Source organism: Chinchilla lanigera, unplaced genomic scaffold (genome assembly GCF_000276665.1).
Source record: "Chinchilla lanigera isolate Chin_1 unplaced genomic scaffold, ChiLan1.0 scaffold00065, whole genome shotgun sequence".
Classification (NCBI taxonomy): Eukaryota; Metazoa; Chordata; class Mammalia; order Rodentia; family Chinchillidae; genus Chinchilla; species Chinchilla lanigera.
Window position 1 is genome coordinate 11,547,105 of NW_004955466.1, and position 23,147 is coordinate 11,570,251.

At 40.1% G+C, this 23,147-nt stretch overlaps 1 long non-coding RNA gene across 2 annotated transcripts in view; it reads left to right on the forward strand.

Moving 5' to 3' along the window:
* The window catches only part of LOC102027732, a 34,421-nt gene extending 18,562 nt beyond the window's left edge, over positions 1-15,859 (forward strand). The window contains exons 4-6 of one of the 2 annotated variants that reach the window (XR_263308.1): positions 5,924-6,025; positions 13,481-13,605; positions 15,614-15,859. This is a non-coding gene — a long non-coding RNA (uncharacterized LOC102027732). The remainder of the gene's footprint in view (positions 1-5,923; positions 6,026-13,480; positions 13,606-15,613) is intronic. The other variant, XR_001236770.1, reaches the window with a different exon arrangement.
* The last annotated feature ends 7,288 nt before the right edge of the window (positions 15,860-23,147 follow it).

Sequence of the window (23,147 nt, forward strand, 5' to 3'; positions counted from 1 at the left end):
TTTAATGTATTAACTGCATTAAACGTCCCTGTTAGGACTGCTTTCTTTACATCTCATAGGTTTTGGCGTATTGTGCTGGTATTGTCATTTCATTCTAGAAATTATTTAATTTCTTCCTTGATTTCTTCTGTGACCCATTAAGTGTTTAGGAGTTACTAAGTTTCCCAATGTTTATCAATTTCCTCTGGTTTCTTTTGTCATTGATTTCTAGTTTCAATGGATAATGAGCTGCTTTTATACATCAGCTAATTTGACTCTTTTGTATTTATTTAAACAAGCTTTATGGACGAATCTGTGGTCCAGTGTGGAGAAATTTGTGAGTCCTGCTGAGAAGAATGTGCATTTTGTTGTAGTAGGTTATAATACTCCATAGATAGCTGTTAAATGCATTTGTTTGAAGGTCTGGCTCCTCTCTGATAGATCCTTGATGATTTTGTTGTTTTTCTCTTTGTGAAAGTGGAGTGTTAAGGTGACCCACTAGGACTGCATTGGTGTTTATTTGGTCTTTTAAGTTTAGCAGAATTTGTTTTATGCAGTTACGTGCTCCACTGTTCATGCATATATATTTACAATTGTTATCTCTTCCTGTTGGATTCTTTCCTATTTAATACGTAGTGACATTTTCTGCCCCTTCTGATCTCTTTTAGCTTGAAATGTACTTGAGAATGAGATGGCTGCCCCTTCTTGCTTCTAGGGTCTTGGTGCATGAAATATTGTTTTCCTTCCCTTGATTTTTAGTCTATAAATTTGTTTTTGGATTAAATAGATTTCTTGAATGTAACAGACTGCTGAATGCTCTTTTTAAATCCAGTCTTCCAATCTGTGTCTTTTAAATGGGCAATTGAGGCCATTTACTAAAAGGTCTCATTGACAGTTATTACTAAACATACTGCTTTATTACCATTATTGTTCTCTTTTTTTCTTGAGGACTGTTACTTTTCCCTTTTTTTGTTTTGTTTAACTACAGTAAGTACCCAACTTACAAACAAATTCTGTTCTGGGAGAAGTTTTGTAAATGGGATTCATTTGTAAGTCTAACAAAGTGAGTCTTACGTACCTTTGACATAAATATACAATGTAAAGCATAAAAACAAAGAAACACACTGGTTTTCCTCTTGCTTCCAGATATCCTGGACTCTGATTGAGCATGCTACTACTGTACAATACCATAGTGTATAGTAAGCACACAGCAGCACAACTGTGACAGTGTCTGGCAGACACATGAGCTACTTCTACAACTTGTTCCCATCTACAAACATTTGTAATGAGAAGTCTGTTCCTATCTGTGAAAGTTTGTAACTCGAATGTTCCTAAGTCAGGACTTATTTTACTTGCTTTGCTTGATGTATTCATTCCACTTGATTTTTTTACTTTGTTGGTTTCATTGTCTCTGCCCAGGATATTCTTGAGTCATTTTTGCATTGCTGGCTTGATGCTCATGTATCTCTTAAGATGATTTTTGTTGTGAGGTGTTCCCATCTTTCCATCAATTATAAAAGACAGTTTTGCAGGGTATATTAGTCTTGGGTGGAAATTGTTTATTTTTAGGGCTTGAAATACTTCATTCTAAGCTCTCCTGGCTTTTCAAGTTTGTGTTGAGAATTTTGCTCTGATCCTGATGGGTTTACATTTATAAATGTTTTTTTCTCTTTTTCTTTGACAGGTGTTAAGATTCTATCTTTTGTTGGACATCTGGGATGTTGATTAGGATGTGTCACGGGGAGCTTCTTTTTTCATGGTAGTTACCTGGTACCCTGTAAGCCTCCGTTTGCTGTATGTTGAAGTCTTTCTTCAGACTTGTAAACTTTTTATCATTTCTGTAAACAGGTTTTTAAAAAATTATATGTATGCTATCTTCTAATTTCTCTTTAACTCCAATTAGCCTTCGACTAGTTTTCTTAGCATCATCTAGTACCCACTGGAGGAATTTTTCTTGTTCTCTTACCATTTTTAAGATTTCTCTGAGTAATTTGCTATGATACACCACTTTATCTTCAGTGTCAGAAACACTGTCTTTTCACTGATCATTTTTGCAACTTATGAATTCTATATAATTTTATATCTGTGGCCTTTTTATCTGATACCTTTTCATGGAGTATATATTTTTGGTAAATTTGTCATCCATGTTTTGAACTGCTTTATTCAGCTCTTATAATCTTTTACATCCTTCTTCCATATCCACATTGGTCAGTTTGTATGTCAGTACCATTATCTTTTGGGTTATGTCCTCTTTGAACTTGCAGGATTTCTTTACCTCTTTAATCAGTTCATGCAGCTCTGCTGCTTGCTGTTTGATTTCTTCTCCATCTGGTGCTGGGTGTTGAGGTCAAATGGAATGAGGAGAGTTTGTACTTAATATGAAGAGTTTTTGTTAGATTACATTTTCCAGTGCTGTGTTCACAGCTTTATCTGTCCAGATATCATATTCACCCCTTAGCTGTTCAATTTAAATGAATTGGACCTTCTCACTGTGCTGTGAGGAGAGAATTTCTACTGATTATAGCAGCATCAACAGATCCAACCATACATCACTCCTGTGTATTAAACCTTCCTTTTATAGTTTACCCTTTATCAGAACCCTTTAGGGTCTATACTACATTGTTATTAGCAGTTGGCTTGTGTTATGAAAGGAGAAGGGAAGGGAAGAGAATGCAGAAAGGAAGAAAGAGGGGAATAAGTCAGTAGGGAGAAAGGTAGGTAGGAGAAATAATAAAACCTCAGTTCATGAACGTTTCTGTTTGCAAACAATTCAGTTTGTGAACAGACGCATCTGGCAAAATTTTGCTTCCATTCCTGAACTCCACATCAGGTGACAAACATACCTGCAACCATCTTCCCCACTCTGACTCATGGTCGTGATTTCCTCTAGTTGATATTGTAGTCACAGCCAGACCTGTGCACACTTGCTGTGAAGGCTTTTTGGGTGCTTTTTAGCACATACAGTACCATACACTGTTACTCAATCCAGCAGGCTCCAAAGGAAGTGCAGAGCAAGCATGGTGATAAAAAGTACTGAGTGGTAATGAAGGTGACCAGAACGTGCAGAGCAATAACAAGTTAGGTAAGGTTAGTGTTCTCTCTCTTCATACTCTACAGTACTTAGTTCCATATTTTTGTGGTTATAAAATACATATAGTTCAGAATGGGTTGACCTTATTTGCATTGAACCTTATGGGAAATTCTGATTTGGTTGGCAGCCAGGGCAGTTTGTGACCAGCTGAAAATATCATCTAGTGTGTCAGATCTGTTGGAGGTCTTTTATGGTTGGAGTAAAGGGTTGGTGTTGAGTGATTTTAAGGAGATATTTGTGGGGGAAAGTGAGGGTAGAGGGGTAGGGAAGTGTAATTTTGGATTGAAGAAAGCTACGAGGTTGTCTGAACCTACTGATATATTTGTGATTAATTTTGTTTGAATCCTTTAAGCACAGTTCTGTTAAGAGCTGACCTTAAGATGACCATGAATAGTACCATTCAAGTTAAAGCACTGGGCTGTTCCTCATGTCTTTTATAGAAATAAGGAAGAAAAAAAAAATATATATATATATATATATATTCTAAAATGCATACATGCTTCTGGAAAATAAAAATAGCATGATGATTTTTCAACACATGATGTTACCCTTGTATGGTGGACCCTGGCAGATGTCATATATCACAGAAAATCCACTACACTGCTGGCCCTCAGAGAAAAAACTGAAAATGCACATGCAGGAATCTCAATGACCAATGTTATCCAACCAGCACTTTGTCATGCTAATAAATGTCTAGAAGCTAACTTTAAGCACCTCTTATAATTGTAGAGGCCAAAGGTAACTTGTATTAATGTCATGATATTTCTATAAATTTAGTATTAAAATATTTGTACAAGTTTTTATTTTCCTGAAGTGTGTATCCATTTTCTCTCTCTCTCTTTCTCTCTGTGTCTCTCTGCCTCTCTCTATCTCTCTCTCTGTCTGCCTCTCTCTCTCTCAGCCATTCTCATTCTTTCCTCTGCACTCAGACCCCAAACTGATTCTGTGACAAGGGTCCCCTTCCCAGGCAATGGAATCTGTTACAGTCCCCAGGCTTGGTTTAAGGGACCCCCACCAATCCATCACAATGGTGGTTCTGCTCAGGATTTCTTTTTACCTCAGACTTCTCTGGTTTTGTGGATGACGGGATAGACCTCACTCTGGACTGACTGACTATTCAGCCTCACTCCCTCCGCTCTGTATCCAGGGCTGTGCGCCATTGGTCTTTGCTGAGGGATTCAGCACTTCCCCTGGGTTTAGCCTCTCTCTACCTGGAAGAAGGGCTCTTCCCTTAGCCCTGGTGAGTACTGGAGAGGATGCTGCTGAGCTGTAGAGATCCTGGTGTTTGGGGGCTGATGGGAGAAGGGGCTGGTGGAACCACTCTGGCCCAGGAGCTGGTTCCCTCAGGATGCTGGGGTGCCCTCAAAATGCCTGCTACCTGGTGGGGGGGGTGGGAGTTTGTGGAGCAGCCAGCAGCTCTGCTCCCCCTTCTTCACCACCTCTGCTTGGTTTATCTACATGGATTGTTGCTCAGGTTAGTCTTCTGTTTCTCACTGTGCTTGTCTCTCCCATTTCAGAGTACCTGTGTTTTCTGTGACTCTTCTTTGAGTATCTCTGATCAGCCATGTTCTGCTTTTGCTTCTTAATGTATTTAACAACCCACCATTTATATAGCAAAATGCATTAATATGTCATTTTAGGAAACATCTTAGAAAATCTTCCAAGATAAGTTGTTGAGGCTCAGGTAGATAACAGAATTAGAATTCTTCATAGATTAAGCTTCAAAGAGCCACCCCAAGACAGGATTCCATTTGGGGACCTTCACTATGAACATGCTATGGTTATAAACAAATTTCAGAAGGATGACAGCAGATACCAACCAAAAATGCAAGAGAAATGTGTTGTTTCATGGACATTTCAAATTAATGTATTAATTAATCTGGAAAATGATTACTACTTACCTTGCATGAACAGATTAAGGAAAATTGCCCTTTAGGCATTTATAGCTCTTTTAAAGAGGAGTAAATTCTCTTTCTGTGGGTGTCCATTGTATAGCCCTTTTCTGAAGGGAAATGTTTAATAGCATGGAGAGTGCCAGAAAATATAAATTTTATTAGGAGGGATGTTGTTTTCAACCATAAAAACTTAGCTTCCTGAATTGATGATAAAGTACATTTGACTCATTAAAAAAAAAAAAAAAAAGATTTGGGGACGTTCTTTTCCATGAGATAGCCCTAGAACCCCAAATGGCAGTTTCAGGGAGCTGGTGAATATATCACAAAGAAGCCTTCAAGCTTTTATTTTATCCACATAAAACCCCGTTTCCCCAGATAAATAACAAATGTTCAAAAAACTCTTGTCAGTAAGTCAATACAACCAAGCCCAAAATGTGTTAAGTGCAAGAATTTCTGGTCATCAGGAAATGTGGCCCATTAAATCAGGCCAGACATTCTACGCAGTTAATAAAACTTCAGGGTAAGTAGCTGGAGCTATTCTTCTTGCAAAGTCGAGATTTTCCGTAAGACAGATTTAATCACACCTAGAGAGAAATCCCTCCAGGAGTACCTGGAGTGATTACCTGGAGTGATTACCTTGAGAAAACTGCAGCTAAACAAAAAAGCTGCCCTCTTTTGGGGAAAAGAAATGAAGAAATTGTATTCCCGTGTAGTAAACAAACCTACTGATGGAGAACAAACCAATTTACTTTAAGGACATATAGACCGAGGGAATTACAAAAATGAAGTGTGTAAAACTGTATACATTGAAAAATCTCTTTCAAAAGAGTTACAAATTTTCCTAAAATATAACCTAAACTAAGATTAACTTTTCTTGGAGTCCAGATTCTGGAATTTTTATGTAAAATTAAAAGACTATTGCAAGAAGAACTACTGTACTGCATTTTCAACATTCCAGGCCTACGAAGATCAGATTTTCCAGGAGAAGGTGAAGGAGCCCACCAGGAGCCTTGACTTCAGAGTAAGGTGTTTGGAAAACAGGATGATGATATGAAAATAGGTATCAAACCTGAGTCTGTTCTATTAATTTTACCTCCTTATGTTTTAGATAATATTCTATTACCAGTTGTGACTAGGTACGTCCTGCCGTATGATAGGTATTTTGTGTGAAAAAATCCAGGCAATATTTTGTCATCTTTAGTTGAATAAAAAAACTCTTTCTACGGTTTGGTAATAATAGTTTATTGAAATGTTTGCTCTGCATCTCTGTCAGAAGAGTGTGTATTCCCAGAAACAGGGAAAACATGTCAGCTCTTAATCTAATTTAAGCATTTTAAGACAAAGGGAGATTTCAAAACTAATTTGCTCATGACCAGCAAAGTACAGCATCAGCAAAACACTTTCTCTTTTCAAAGTGCTTTTGCATTATTAATCACTTTATTTTCACAGTGTTCCATGATCTGGTTCATTCTAATTCCCATTTCATGGGTGAGAAGGCAGCAATCTGTATTAAGTGGAGGCAGGGACAGGTGCCACAACTGGTGAGGAAGACCACGTTTTCCTCTAAGTTGTTGGGATATGCTGTTTCTATTTTTAAGTATATAAATATCTTCTTTGTGCCAAGCTGCAGTTTTAAATAATTTTACACACATAGATGTAAAAGGAAGCGCCAGCTCTTCTGTTAACCTACAGTAACAGGAAACCAGAACTTTGGAGTGAAGCCAAGCAATTCAAATCTTCATTTTGTTACCTTTCTGCTAAATAAGCCCTTCGAGTGCCATTTGCCTCATCTGGAAAATGGGGCTAACACCATCCGCTTCACTGAGTGGTAATGGGATAATAAGCAGTGCCAGCATAGTCATTGACTCTAGAAAATATAGTAGGTTGCAAATTTAACGCAGCATCCTTTATTACTTACCCTGCATGGATGACAGCTAGCCAGTATGTAGGGCATGGGTCTCACACAACACAAGGCAAAGGTAAGCTGGATACACACAATCCTCAGGAAAGTTACGCACAAGTGCACAGCAGAAAAGTGCGAGTGATGCTTTTCTTTGTCATCTCCTATGCTAACCAAAGTGCCACTGGGCAGGCAAGGAGGTGAGCAGGGGCAAAGCTAGGATCAGATAATTATGCCTATACAGTCACAGGTTGATTCTGAGAACAACTCCTTCCCTAACCACTTCCCTTTCCTTTGGATGTTGCATTTATCATAAAAACTTTTCATACTCCTTTTTACTGTTCATCTTCCTTTATTAGCAGTAGGCCCAAAATGACATAGGATATTCTTTGCCTTTCATTCTAAAGAGAACCACGCTAAGAAGCTGGAAGACATCTTTCCAAGTGCTTTCATACAGTTTCAATACTTGTTATTGTGCTTATTGTTATAGTTTGCAAGTTTAAAAACGAGTTCCTTGGCAGGCTCTTTCTATTCTCTGGAGAAGGATCCTTGGGTAAGATACAGTGAGCCACTGACCCCCAAAGACTCTTTAGGCCCCCTGCTGGAACTTTTCACTGCTGCAATCCCAGATCCAAAAATTAGGAACCGTGTCCCAATCTAATTTTCCTTACATTTTCCGCAGCAAAGAATTAGTTCTCTAGACAGGACTTAGAGAAAAGCATTAAAAACTATTTTACTGTAGTCTGAAAAAAATGTCATTGCACGACCTTGAATAAGTATTCTAACTTCTCAGCCCTGTGAAGGGGTTGATAGTAAGTGTGGCATCTTACCTACCACTCCATAGTGTGCTCTGTGTCAAAGACTGATGTGACGCAAACATCTGGACTTGGAGTTAGGAAGTCCAGGTTCCAGTCTTAGTTCTGAGAACATCTGTGTGGGATCTTGACTTCCATGTTCTCCACATCTCCAGTCAGACGCTAAGAGTCAGTGGCCAGGTAGGGATTCTTGCTTTTAAAGAGATCCTGATGAAAGCTATGCTTTCTCCCCAGAAAAATATCCACAGTCACAAGGATTGGCATAAAATGTCAGGAAGTACTCAGCCCTTTGGAGCTCCACGGCTACTGCTCCTAGGTCCTGACAGTTTATGATGCTAGGCATACTGGACCAGATGTGTCTCCTGACTCTCTGGGCCTCATTGCTGCCCTGGTTGTAGGAAACAAGGAAGAGTGGAGGAGGAGAAAGAGCAGGAGGCCAAGGTGAGGCATGATGGCTGCATTCGTCACTAAGATGTACTCTCCTACACGTAAAGTCTGGTCTCTGGGCAAAGAAAGAGCCCACTCCTGTGGCCTTGTGTGCATTTACACAGGAAATCAGCCAAAATGTCTCATTTACTTTTATGGGAGAGAGAGAGCACGCACCTGCTTTCCCTGTAGGCACTCCCTACTCAGCGGGGAGACTTGCTGTGCATACAAATTGCCCATCAGGGCCTCTTACAGCAGAGTGAAAGTGAGAGATCCCCTTATCCAGTGCATCTCTATATCCAATTAGGGCTGGACAGTAGCAGCCTTGGTAGAATGTCAACAGGAGTAGCTCAGTGCTCAAAGAATAAGGATAAGAATAATGTTGAGCTCCGCACTGGCTCTCATTAGACAATATTATACCTAGCTCATATAATCACCCTGAGAATCAAGTGACTTGATACACTGAAAGAACTTTGAGCAGAGTCTGACACCAAGATAGCACTAGTAAATATTATCTATTGGTGCCAAAACCCAATTTACCAAAAAATAAAATGAGACAAACAAGGAAACAAAAACTACTGGAACTCAGCCTGTCAGCAGGTAGGGACTACATAAGGAATCAAAATGATCTTTTAGCCAATAATTAGATCAAAAGGTCAAGAGATTATAGGATATAGTTAAGCCCTTAACTAGTTCATTTGGAACAATAAGAAATACTAATTCCAGTGTACGTACAGTTAATTTCATAAAATCTCGCACCAGTTATACATGAACTTTGCTGGTTTTCTGTTTAAATCTCAATCTCCTCTCCCTCACTCTCTCCCTCTCCCTCTGCTCTCCCTCTCCCTCTCCCTCTACCTCTACCCATCCCCCTCCCTGCCCCTTTCCCCTTCCCCTCCCCCCCTCATGGTTAAGGTAGAACCATATTTCCCTTTAACCCTATACCAAGGAGTTACAAGTTTTCAACCATGATCAGACTCGGAAGGTTTTTTGATCCCATGGTGGTTCTCTTAAACCTGTCAACACCTCTAAAAATAGTCTGTAACATTTTGTGTCATGCACAAAATTATTAAAAACATTGTATAAAATTATCTTCAGGTTGTGTATCTAAGTGTTCATGAAACACATACGCATCTCTGTTTAGACTTCACTCCCAGACTTAAAATATCTCATATCTATGCAAATATTTCAAAATCCAAAAATTTCTGGAATCCAAAACCTTTCATGTCCCAAGCATTTCCAGTAAGGGATATCTAACCTGTACATGCATGTTATGAATATTATGCTTTTATCTATCTATATAAAAAGGTAGGGCAGATTGTAGATTTTGTCAGAAATGATATCACTGCCCTAACTTATATTCTAGCATTCTTTTTAAAATGAGACAGGAAAAAGATGGAATTACCAGTAGGGCACCAAGAATTTGTCCAAAACAGCTAACAATTTGCTTCATAAATTGGCTATGTTTGTGACAATATCATTTATTTATTGAATACATATTTGTTGAATCCTGCATGTTCCCAGTGCCATTCCAACCACAGAAGACAGAGCAGTAAACCAGAACAACACGGTCTCTGCCTCTAAGGAGCTGCTGGTGTGATGGTAAAGACGATAGGGATGAAGCTGGTGAACACGGTGGGAGATAGGAAGAGGAAATTCAGATGCTGGGTGAGCATCTGACAGGGCATGCAACTCACTCTGGGGAGTCAAGGAAGCTTCTTGAAGGAAGCAAAAGTCAAGCTCAGTCTCAGAGACTGACATCCGCTAGCTGAGAAGAGAGTGTGGAGCAGGCAAGAGGAAGACAAGGAGGTGGGAGGAGCTGAAAGAGGCCGGCGTGGCTCTGAGAGACAGACTACAAGAAGAGCTGGGTGATAATGCAGGGCTTCGTAACAAAGTGAAGATGGTGGGTTTCATCTGAAGGCCAACAGGATGCTACTGAGAGGCTTTCTGAGGGGAAAGTCATGAGGTTTTAAAAAGCTATCTCTGTCTGCAGAGGAGAGGCCAGATGGGGGATGGAGGCAAGAACAGATGTGAGGAGACTTCTGCAGTCAGGTGTGTTTGGTTCAGGCAAAAAATGATGTCATTTGAGCCAAGAGATCCACAGGGAGGATGGAGATGAGTCGGAATCAGGAGGTATTGGGGAAGCTTAGAAACTATTGGGAATTTGGGGAATGTACAGGGGGAAGGAGAAGGTGAAATTTGACAACGCCCTGTTATCTGGCTCTGGTCGTTGGACAGAGAGGATGCCACCTCCTGAGATAAGGGAATTCGGGCTCAAGACAGGGCCAGGCCGTGGAAACACTGGCCACCGGGTTAGACAACCCCACTAAGTAAAGCACAGGTTAATATTACACGACTAATGAACAATATTGATATAAGACAATGGGAATGAAGCCTGGCTTCCAGGATTAATGTATGTTTAAAAACCATTGTCAGATTAAGATGCCCTGGAGTCATCATGAGCAAGAAGCCACAGGAAGGCACCCAGAGACACAGGCACCAGTGGACCCCGAGATGCTTAAGTCGAGGTGCAGAAAGGCACAGACCCTTGAATCCGAAGCGAAGGGAATTAAACTATATGCAGCACTACTCCAAAATCAAATAAATCCAATGTACCGCAGAGCTATTTTAGGACTATTGGAAAACACTTATCCAATTAGCTTACAGCCTGAAGTGAAGTTAAAGTGGTGTGCACTTATTTACCACAATACCTGGAAGATCAGGCAAGCACCACACTGTGTTTTTTCTAAGTCTGACCCAGAATTCAGGCCTCTCGCTGTGCAAATGACTGAGGGAGACAGGTGCTCAGCCTGCCTGGAGGTGTGTCCCAGATCCCACGTCACCGCCCTGTGTCCTGTTGGACATGGGAAGCTTGCAGCTCTTCTCTTACACATAGAACGAATGCAGACAGCCCCACAAAGGGCAGTGAGATCTCCTTGCTGGGGCGTGGCATCCCCGTGGTACCTCCCGTGCCATCTCCTCAGGCTGTGTCCTCTGGCCCCGAATCCCAAGGTTCCCAGCTTATTTAACTTGAAGCTAAATCATCACTGTACCACGGGATGACACCAGTGGCCCAGATGACGTGAGATGATTTTCACTGTGTGCAGCCTTATCCTGAAGGTCACTTCAAATGAGGTACTTGCTTCACTTTGCTTCTGTCCTGCGTTGGTGCTTTGCTTATGATTAGCAGGGAGGAGGTTGTGGTGAAAGGTAAAACTGCATCATTACAAGAATCAAATCTGAAATGTTAGCTACCAGCGCAAGTTAATATCAGCCTAGGGTTTTTCAAAATACTGCCATTAATAGGTTGACTTCTTACACACAGTGCTTTCCCAGCCAAGGCTAGTTATTACCAGTTTGATTTAGTGTGGCTGTTTCCTTCACTGTCCCCACCCCCAGGGGACATTTAGATCCTATGTATAATTACCTTCCGTGTTTAGTGGTATTTTTGAAGTAGCTTACCAAATAGACGGGCTTTTTAAAAGTAGAAAAGGAATATTTTGAATTTCCCTGAAATTTGTTTTGTTTCTTGCAAGAAAATAAGCCTGATTTATATTTCATAGTGAAAAATGAGCTTCTAAATGCCTGCCAAAAGTGAAGGAAGTTATTTATAACCCACTTAATGAGTGACTTAAAAATGTTAAGATAAGTCTGCGGCTGGTGGTTTGCAGTTGGTCAGAGCAGTAATACCCCACAGCAGTAGGGAGGTTTAATAACTCGAGGTCTTGGTGTGACTTTGTATTCTCTCCACTTCCACTTTCCCAGGAATGGCAGATGTGTGCCTTCATATAAGCTCTCAAAGCCAGGGGCCTCCCAGAATCCTGAGTTCCTTCTTCTTTTCCATCAACTCCCTTCCCAAATTCAATCAAGTCTCTGATTTCTGCTCATTGTCCCGCTTAAATACCTCTCCATGCTCTCTGTTCTGATCATCTGCATGCCTGCAACCTTGGTTTAAGTCATATTTATTATCTATCTACCACACACCTGCCAGGCCTTCCAGCTCATTTCCCTGCTTTGGAATATTTCACCCATTCGAGTAACCCTATACATCACAGCCAGCATGAACTTTGTAAAACACAAATCTGGTCATTTCCTTCACCTAACACCCTCCTTGCTCATCATTGTCTACAGAATGCATTCAATGTCCTGAGTGTGATGGGCAGGATTTTTAGTCTCTTGGTTCTTTTCTCTCTGTCCAGCTCTATCCTTCCTCCCCATCCTGCATTCCCCCTAAGTACCAACCATTACCAACCCCTTGAGGGCTTCTCAGTATGGATTGTGCTGGTTCACACCTTTATACCTACATTTTATTCTCTCTACAAAGGACTGTGCTCTGCCAAACTGATATTTTTCCTTTTTCTGCCAGCACCAAACTAGTAGCTACCTCTGTTTTTGCATTTGTCACACTATAATTCTGCTTCCATAGCCATCTTCCTTTGTAGACCGAGAGAAGGGCGGGGAGGTTACCCTGCCCATTGTACCTTTGCCAGTACTAGCAGCTGCTCTGAACTGTGGTATGTGTTCAGCAAATGGATGGATGCAGCATTAAAGAGAAATTGCTCAAAGTTTAAGAAATTAAGTTACATTTATTTTGCTATAATATCAGAATTTTTTCAGACACATGAAAGAATTGTAAAATGCTGCCCAATGTTGTTATTGTAGCCCCCAATCTCTTTGGCTCTGTGCTCAAAAGCCACAGACAATCTTCAATTCCCAATCTTCAAGTATTTTCTACAACTTGTGGCGAACCCAGAGAGGCAAATATGTCTCTAATATGACTAACAGAGGGATAGTAGCAGCTTCTTTATACACAAGACACGACATTGATGGGTACAAACGTCACATAGGAACGGAGCAATGCCTACTCAGAATCAAGAAGCAACTGGCAACCTTGCTTTAAACTAAAACCAGATTATTTTCTTTAAAAATTTCTATCCTTGACCCACTCTAAAAAAACAGTTCCCCCAAATTACTGAAGCCATAGACCTGACAATAATGCATCTACCTGTTAAACTAGAAATTAAGACTTTATGTCAAAACATAATAAAAAATTAAAATCCCAGCACCTTAGTAATGTTTTAATTTATTTTTTACCCTTTAAAGATATTCAACCAGATCAGCTAAAATGTGTTTCCCCATGAGAGTATTAAAAATAAACTTTAAACTCAAGAAGTCTGTGAATTCATTTCCCTTGCCAAACAAAACTGTTTTATTTGTTGACTTTGCTCACAAGTGAAAGCACACAGCCTTTGTTTAGTTTAATTAGCCAAGGATATAAATTGCTCTGAAGTGTTTGGTTTTTGTTCTTTATAAATAAGACCACCAAGAAAGAATACCAAGGATGCTGACTGTCTGCCCACATTCACTCCTTCAGCAGACACCTGCAGAAAACCCCTGCTGGGCCCTCAGGCTCCAGAAATGAGTAATTCATGGCCCTCCTCCCTGAGGTTCTCAGCTCCTCAGTCAGCCCCAAACCAGGAGACTCATCTCTCGTGGAAGGTGAGAGGCCCTGCCCTGGGATCGGTGAGGGTGAAGCAGAGGAGTAGTTCACCCACAGGTGGCTAAGCAGGAGGACCAGCATTCATTTTAAGACTTAAAGCACCAGGTACAGGCATGATAGGAATACAATTGCAGGGGAAAGTGAAGAATGAAAAGATGGAGTGTCACGCCTGGGTGGAGGATTCTAGCTCTTTTCCTGGGAGACAGGGGTCAGGTTTGAATAGAAAGATATCTGCTCAGAGCAATAAAAGAGCAGAATTCTTTCTGAGAGGAAAAGGAAAAGGAGGTGGTTAAAGATAACACTACGGAAGGTGCCCCCCTGTAAGGGGCTGTAGATGAGCCAGTCTTCAGCTTCCGGGGCAGGAAAAGGCACATGGCCACATAGTTCCAGTTTGGCGCTCTGGAGTCCCATACAGGAGAGGAGTCCAACAGAATTAAGGGGGCTGAGAAGAAATGGGTTCCAAAGGCCGCTAGCAAGTTGGGTGGGAAAGGAAGACTGCTGGGCAACCTAAGGTAGCTAGGATGTCTGCCCAGGACCATCCTGGTGTAATTGGTAGAGTTTCCACTTTCACTTGCAAAAGAATGCCTTATTGGACAATAAGTTATGTGGTTCCCCTAATGATGGCCTAGAAGAAATAATAAGAGATGGGGTGTAGTCACTGAAGAGTCAAATGAAGCAGTTAAGAGTGGAGGGGCTCCTGATAATGACCTGATGAATGGATCAATCCAGGGAGTTAGCATCTGAGAGGGCACATGCAGGAAGTTACGCTGGCCCAGGAAAGAGGGAGTTAGCTGTCTGGATGAATCATTGGCATGGCCACTGACACAAGTGTCTGGAACTTAGATGTTTGGTAAATGGTTGACAGTATGCAGGGAGCTGAACAGGGAGCAAGGCTATGAATTGGGTTGTATATTATAGACAATAAAGGGATGAAGAGGGATTCAAGATCATATAGGTGGGCACCTAAGACACAATGTAAAAATGTGTTTTTGAAAGAAGGATCAGACATCCGGGCAAGCAGTTTGTGGTTACAAGAGAACAAGAAGGCTCTATGGTGACAGCTGCAGAACTGTCCCCAGGAGAGGAGAGTGAGGCTCCCATCCACTGAAGACAATGAAAGTCCCACTGGGGCAGAGCACTGGGTTTGGTCTCAGTGCACACAAATCCTGCTGTGGTCAAAAAAGATCCACAAGCCAAAGTCTGATCTTAACAGCAAGATCCAGGAACCAGGCAGTTGCTCTTGTTTCTCTTTATTTTTCTCATATAATCCTAACCCATGCTTTGAAGGAGACTGCATAATGAAACAAAGAAGCCGTGTCTTCTTTGGATCTAAAGTGTTACTTAATCATGGTACTTTATATTATTAGTGGTAATCACTAGAAAAAGATGGATGATTATAAATAAGGCATTTCCACCTCCCACGTATATATTCAGAACAGCATTTATTTTTTCTAAATCTTTTGAGTAGAGAGATGTAGCTTGTTCCAACATGTATCTTCCCTACTGGGTAGAACCTTGAAGTGAATCTCAGTAAATACCCATCTACAAATTGTCACATACTCCTGAAAATACACAACATACTAAACATACAAAATTTTTACTCTTTAGAGTTGCAAATGTAGATGTCATCACCAGATACAAAGGAGGTGAAAGTCAAAAATACTGCAACTCAAATAGGAGAATCAGATCAAATTCAGTATTTCTGGAGAGAATGGAGAAGTTTTGAGTTCTTCTGTCCTGAAATCAGAGTCTAGGTGGAGGACGGAGGCTGGACAGCAGCCTCATACAGATTCAACAAGAAAAGGAGGGGATAGTAGAAGTCCACTGAGCCACCAGGAAAGGGTTTGGAGAACAGCTCACCACCAAAGCCCATGCCAATGAAACAGGCTCTGGATCTGTGCCAGAGGCCTATCACTTCTGAGACACAGGACCCTGGGCAGAGTAAAAAGCCTGACTCCTAATGCCCCGTTCATCCAGCACTGACTTAGTCTTTTCTCTCTTTTCCAGGGCTGATTCAGACGTGTCCATCAAGCCCAGCTTCCAAATACTCATCTCAGTAGCTGTCTCCTGTATTGTTAGTTTACTTTGAGCCAACCTTAGTCTAAATTTTAAAGAAGATAAAGGAAACATTCTAAGTCAGGTCACCAACTGTGTAGAAATAAAAGAGGCAACTTTTATTTTGGTTTGCTCCTATGAAGAATTCTTCTGTGTAAATAATCTAAACTTAATAAAAATATCATTGTCTGAGCTACAGGTACCTCTGAAAAATGGTAGCAGTGCGGCATGCATTATTTTCTTCCTCTCTGTTTCATTATTTAGACCTGCAGGCTCCTGCAGCGACAGGTACCTATATTTATCCCAGAAATCTGTCAAAAACTCTGCTGCTGCAACGTGGGTTCAGTCAACAAATACAAAGTACTCTGTGCCCTTTTAAACAGATTTTAAATTTCAGATGGAAACATCATATTGCATAGTGAAAGATGAAAGGCTTTTCAGAGTGTCACATGTTGGCACAGGGGTGACAGTCGCAGGTGGAGTTGTAAGGGAAAGTGTTATGTTTAAATTAAAGTAACCATGGGAGATGCCCCTGGGACAGGGGACATTTTTTCTCTTAGAGTCTTTGAAAAGGAGAGCTGGACAAGATTACAGGATTATTAATGCAGCCTCTTCATCTATGGAGAAGAGGAGGCAACCTGGGGGTTTGGGTTGTTCAGAGGCCCCTGGCGGAGTCCAGGGCAGAGCCCAGATCCCACACTCCTGGAGGAGAGGTCAACACTGGGCTTCTCCAGTCTTCTTTTCAATGAATGGCCCTGCATGGTGGTTGCGTGCTAGGGAGAATGAGGAACAGCTTTCCACTGGGTACAGTGTAAGCATCAGGAACACTGGCGTGTTTGCCACATATAACGCCCAAGTACTGTCATTTGGTTTGTGGGGTCCTGTCTCCCTCACTGGAGAGGTTGTGATGACAGGGTTGGCCAGATCCCTGCCCTAACACATGGAGGAAGCTCAAGCACTGTGGTTGTCTTTGGCAGGGCCTGGCCTCACCCTTTCCTGCAGCCAGAGGCAGATGCATGTCTGTGCTCCTGGATCCCAGCTGCAGACCAAGCAGGACAGCAGAGGTGGGTTCCTGTCCCCAGGCGCAGATCTATCTCTCCCGAGTCCTAGTCTAAGCACTGCCTTCACTCCAGGCATTTTGTGATAAAGTCTCACTGACTTCAAGTTAGAATCAGAATTGATTTATGTTACTTACAACCTGACTCTTCATGAAGTAAAAGAATGCAGAAGTCAGAGGGGCACTGAGCTGCTGATTCTGAAAATCCATGCTAGGGTGAAGACAGTTTTAATTATACATTCCCACCTGTGACAAAAGCAGAAAAATGCTAGTCTGCTGAGATCTGGGCATAAGCAGCTGATGCGGTTTTGAAGTCATGCCAGTATTATTTGGTGTTAAAAATAATGAAACTAGAGGCTTTTAGAAGAATAAAATTTCAATTCCAAGATAAAATTTAAGATGAGTCAGTTGGGCATGATGGCTCACACCTATAATACCAGCACACTGAGAGGCTGAGGCAGATGAGTTCAAGCCTAGCTTGGGCAACTCAGCAACTTAGTGAGACCCTTTTTCAAAACAAAATATATATACATACATACATTCATACATACATACATACATTCATACATACATGTCTGGGAATATAGCTCAGTTGGAAGTCTTTGGGTTCAATCTTCAGTAAAACCAAACTAAATTAATTAATTAAAATCAGTTAGAAAGAAGCAACATATACAGTGTACTTAACACCTGCGTAGGTTAAATTATAGGGACAACAGTAAAATCAATGTTACAGGCATTATCTAAATGGAGACACTTTTTTTAAAGTTTTCTTTACATTTATAATTTAAATTAAGTGCTTAATAGTTCCATAATATTAAACTTTTCTGTTTTGAGTACTTTTTAGAAATAACAGAGAACACAATGGTAACGTGGGGAAGAAAAATCTGTCACAGGCAGAACATCACTGTTATAAGATTATACTTTACTGTGCAAATGATTGAATCATGATGGACTCCTTTTCATGTCATCCCTAATTACAGGTTTCATTTCTCAGATCAATAAACTTTGCAAAACCCAATTTAAAACTAGAGTGTAAAAAACAAGGACAGTAAAGTCAGTGGCGTGTTTGCCACATATAACGCCCAAGTACTGTCATTTGGTTTGTGGGGTTATATGCAAATTATGATTATGCAAATTACGAAAAACTGCATCTCATATGCTAGGAAAAACGTTTTAGTTCCAAAATGCGGTAGGAGTGGAGAATGGTAACTAACACCTGCAAACATTCAATCCTATTTTTCTATGTCAACTCTTTGCCCTACGGCTGATCAATATGTAGAGGCACCAGTTCTAGAAATGAAGTTGAGCCCTTCAGTGGTAGTAACCAGGCAGATCGACAGGACAATATGTTAAAGAGCTTCAACTGGGGCAACAAATGGGATGTGTTGTGAAAGGTTTAAGAAGTCAAAATAGGAAAAAATCAGACCGAGCTAAACTGGGTTTAGGAGTATAATAAGGAGTCCTCTCAGCTTGGTTGGAAGGCAAGTCTGTCCACAAAAAGAATCATCCAGAATATCATACATTAGACCATTCACACAGGCACATAGATGCCAACATGAATTTCTCACACTTTAAAACCACTTTGAAAGACTGTATGGAAAATAAAAAATTTTACTTCAAAATTCACATTGCCTTTTGAAATCAAGCCATCTGTTGTTTATATGAAAGGTGCTAAAGTTTTTAAAGAAAAGGATGTGAACGGAACTTCAGAACCAAAGGTGACAGGAAGGGCGGTGACTCATGTGTAAATATGCAAATAAGAAAACACCCAGCATTGGGATTCTTAGAACATTGATCATTTATCACCAGAGACTGCAGATATCAGGTGCTGTGGTCCTTTTGATTTCTACTGTGTAGCCCGGGCCTTGGTCCGGCGGCCATATTATAGGTTTGTGTAGGTGATGACAGAAACACTAGCTCTTCAGTCTACTGATTTGGAAAGTATGTACTTTGAAAATGAGAGTTTTATATTCAGAAGTCAAGAGAGAAATTTTATTATGTATGTTTAAAAACACATTTCTTCTACAAAGAGTATATATTTTCTTTAGCAAATACTAGCCACACCTTCAGATATCAGCTTATACCACAATGCTAAGCAGAGAGACAGTCAGTCAACTAAAAAGATCTAGGTATATCCAGGAAGACTTTCATTTTGGCAGTGCAAATGACACAAAGCAAACAAGGCTGAAACAAAGGAACAGGTGCATCTCATCAAGGGCAACATGTTTTGAAAACTATAGTACCCTTTTTCATTGACGGATGGATAGCATTAGGGAAAACATTTTCATAGTATAATGCAAACACTAAATTTAAAATATTATTAATACTTTAATTATGAAAAATTTCAAACATACACAAAGTATAGAGAGTAGCATTATGAACCTCTAAGTATCCTCTACCAACTTTGGTCATGATAAGTTCATGGCTTAGGCATGATATAGCACTGTGGGCAGCAAGCTCAAAATGTTATGAATTAGTTTCCAAAAGAACTGTGTAGATTTATTCAATTCCATAGCTGCCACTTATATTTTTAAACATTGCTACTATTTTAAAGATATGAACATATTCTTGCTACTTGTATAATGAAAAAATCAGCTATAGCCCACTCAACTCAAGACCCTCCTATCCAAGATTCCCAAATAGTATAAGAAAAACCTTTCTAGAAATAATAAGAATCTCTAAAATTGGAAACAGCGGCCTTATAAAAATCTTTCCATGTGTTCCCACAAAAAGCGAGGCACAGGCTAGAATTCAGCAGACATTAATATGGTACAGTGGAAAGAGTGGAAGGCAGACCTGAGACTGAATCCTGGCTTTTCCCCTTGGAAGCTGTACCTCCTTTCTGGGCCTCAGTCTTGGTCAACACAGAGTTACCATTTTGATCCAATTACACAATAGAAGGAAAATGTCTAGCACATACAACAAACTTAATAGACAGCTCTTTCTTTCATCTCCCTTTGCTCCAAAAATAATTTTCACATGGCAACAGAGAAAGCACACACAAATACAAATGTATTTAACTAAATGTAGTCATGTACATATATAATTTTCCAACCACTGTCTTATCATGGGATAACATTTACTGAAACAGTAAATCATAAAAATTTTTTTGTGTGTGGGTAGAATTGTTCCTATATAATTCATATACACAAGGTGCATTTATATTGATATATTAAAGTGGGACAACACTAAGGACTATATTCCAGATATTGATAGCAATAAATATTCAATCATTTTTTTCTTTGTCACATTCTTACACAGAAAATATATTTAATAAAAGAAAAAACTTAGAGAATCCCATGGAAAGGAAATAGAAACAATCCTAAAATAGACAAAATTCTTATTACTCCCTCTCTCACTAGCTTAGTACTCAGGCACAGTGGCACAATATTTCAAAACTGTAACTTGAGCGTCACTTCACTATCTATGGACTCTCAATATAAAGTAAGACTCAAAGCAGCCTGGTGCCTGTGATCAGCATATCTCTGAGGAGTGGCTGGCTCCATCTGATTCCAATACTCACTCTGAAAAAGGGAGATTTCTAACAACTATATGAGGCATCATTATTATGCAATAGGTTAAAAAAACTCATCTTCAGAAATATCTGCCACATGACAAATATTGGTATCTGTGACATACACAGTACAAAATATTGACACATTTGAGAATCTCTCTGGATTTTATTTCTCTTCTACAATACGTAGGACTTTGGTGTCTTTATCACATGTATTTTTTCCTCTGAGTAGTGTGTTCTCTTTCCATATATATCCTACACCCATCAAAGTAAAGATGATTCTATCTTAAAAGCCTAAATATTAAAGTTATTTACTGAGGCTGTTTCAGTTAGCCTATGGTAAGTAACAAATCATTCCCAACCTTGCTGGCTTGAAACAGCAGTGTTTTATTATGGCTCATAATTCTTCAGTGTGGCTGCTGGCTTCAGCTGAGCTCACTTATATGGCTGTATTCAGCGGGAGAGTCCATGGGGTCTGACAATTCAAGGTAGCCATCCTTATGTCTAGCAGTTGCCACAAGCTGGGTGTCTCAGTTCTCTCCTAGTTCACCCCTCATCTTCCAGGAGTCTAGACTGGCTTTGTGTATGACTATAAGGGAAGTACCTGCATCCTACACAGTCTGTGGCAAACAAAGGCAAGGCGTCTTAGGGTTCAACCTTGAAAGTTTCATGAGGTTGTTGCCCTTGTGTTCTATTCCAAGCAGGTCAAAAGGCCAGACCATATTTAAAGGGTTGGGAAATAGACTCCACTGGGGGAAGTGACCATCTCACTGCAAGAAGGACGGGAGAGGAAAGATTAGTTATCTTTAGAAGTAATCTACCACAAAGGGATCTGCATAATCATGGAAATTAAGTGCTTTGCCTTCTCAGAACTAAGCTTGCCTTCCATAAAGCCCAAGCACAGTGCAATGCGTCTAGCTATGACCTCAAAGTCAGAATCTAAGCCTTTCTGAGACTTATAACACACCTCTTGGTGCTTGCACTGCAATTGCAGTCTTTTTCTCCCTACCTGCAAGTGAAAGTTTGAGAAAGTTTTTTTTTTTATTTTAAAGAAAAAGAAACAAAACCACATTTAACACATAAACATAAGAACAAAATTCCAGAACAGTATAACAGGAGGTAACAATGGTCAACAATTGTGTGTTGTTATCTTTAAATTAGTTACTCAGACTATAAGATATCAGCATTTAATTGTCCAGACAATATTAGCACAAACCTATCTTTTCAGCGGGCTGAGAGAAATTAGCAGCATACCTATCCTATTTTTTATATATACATATATATTTTTTTCCTTTTGCTTTTCCTTTCCTTCCTTTTTTCCATTTCTCTAAACCACTTTCTCTTTCCTTTTGAAGTTTCTTCCCATTTTACGATATCTATTTGTGAGGCAGTATTAAAACAGCGTTTTTCTTTTTTATAGTAATATTATTTTCCAAATGGAAAGAATAATGTGAAAAAAAAAAAAACAAACATTCAGTGAGTTACTATGCCAGAAGCCGATGTGTTCAGAGGGCCGGTGCAGTCACATCTTTCAAGTCTGCTGTGGAGAGCACAGTTGGGACACACAGAGCCCACCAGTATGCCCAAGACTTCATGGGGAGCCCCGGCAGTGGATCCACACATCAGCAGCCTGGGCAGAAAGTGCAAGGCAGCTGAACAGCAATAGGTGCACGGGTTGGGCCCAGACTGGTACTCAGAAAACCGGAACTCTGACTTCTACTACTACCACTCCTTGTCATCTGACTGCGAACCTGAACTTGTGTCTGCCCTGCGTGGCATACTGCAACTGTTTACAGGACATGCAGAAAGCATTTTCGATGTCTCTGATCAAAGAAAATAGAATACCAGAATTGTGATTCCCCTAGCATTTTGGCTACTGCTAATCAGTGGGATACTGTAAGGGATTTGAGTGTAAATTGAAATTTAACCCTAAGTTTTAAAAGATTTCATTTGGAAAAAACCTATAATTATCAAGTTATTACATAGGATTGGGACTTGAAATTTCATTCCATAGTTATACTACATGATACTGAAAAGCATTGCACACATTTTAAAATAAATCAATGATTAATACCTTTCTAAAAAGAAACCTTTCTAAAAGATTTTATGGAGATATTTTGAGGTATCAGGTGCTTACTTAATTTTTTTCTAGATTCACAGTTTGATCTAATAGAAGGTACAGAAAAATAATACTGTCTTTCTCTTTCTGGGTGTATGTATTGTTGTATATATGTGTGGAGGGTGAGACATATGTAAGGCAATGCTGAAGGAATAATTCTACCTTATACCCAAAGGGATGTACACTTCTACTGGCTGTCTGGTTGTTGATCTTCTATATTGGTTACAGTCAGTGGCTAGGAGAACCCGGGATGATACATCACAGCTATAGAGCTCTTTTCATCCCATCTGCTACTCCCTAATCCTCACCTGTCCAGGCTCCTCTCTTGTTATTCTGCCTTCCTTCTGGCATTAATTTGTATATGACTTTGAAAGGATATACAATCTGTCATAATTGTTTGGTTCTTGAATGTAACTCATGGTACTTTAAAGAATGTACAGTGTCCAGAACTGTGAACAGACAACTGGAAAGGAGTTAATAGCAAGGCATGGTGATGGTGAAATGATCCAGCTGTCTGTCAGAGTCAAATGTGCAACCTGGGGTTCCCAGTACCTGCTAAACCGCAAGTTTCAGAATCCTTAAGTCCAGATCTCAGACTCTGACATATTATCTTCCCTCTAAACTCTCCCTAGTACCATAATGCACCCTCATTACTGTAAGCCATGTGACATTGGATGCTCTGAAAAAGATGAAATGCAAACAGCTCCAGCAGGAAATACATAGCAAAACAACTGGAAAAAAACTGCAGATAAGCAGAAGCATTACACCTACCACCTCCAAGGGCAGAACAATAAAA